The 259-nt window shown below is 43.6% G+C and overlaps 1 protein-coding gene across 2 annotated transcripts in view; it reads right to left on the bottom strand.

Moving 5' to 3' along the window:
- Window positions 1-259, bottom strand: part of SNTG1 (syntrophin gamma 1) — a 464,795-nt gene that overhangs the window by 350,149 nt on the left and 114,387 nt on the right. The window lies entirely within an intron of this gene.

Here is a 259-nt window from a genome sequence, read left to right as displayed (position 1 = left end):
CATCATTAACCTGCTTTATTACCAAGTTTGAGCCATTTGAGTTTATATTATCCATTTAATTTTCCTTTTTAAAAAGTCAAAGGCTGTGATTGGATCCATGAGGATTCAAGACCCATCAGTCTCCCCAAGGAGAAGATCAGGCTGCATCATACTTAACATATCAACAAGAGTGGCAACAATGCCAGAGTGGAAAGGAGTGGGGTGAGGGCTCTGGATGATCTGCTCCTGTTGGGGTGAGTCTGGAGTAGGTGCTGGGTGA

The sequence above is a fragment of the Gavialis gangeticus genome, unplaced genomic scaffold (assembly GCF_001723915.1).
Source record: "Gavialis gangeticus isolate Ggan-Ray unplaced genomic scaffold, GavGan_comp1, whole genome shotgun sequence".
NCBI lineage: Eukaryota > Metazoa > Chordata > Crocodylia > Gavialidae > Gavialis > Gavialis gangeticus.
Note: the sequence above shows the minus strand (reverse complement) of the source record. Positions and strands in the feature narration are given on the sequence as shown.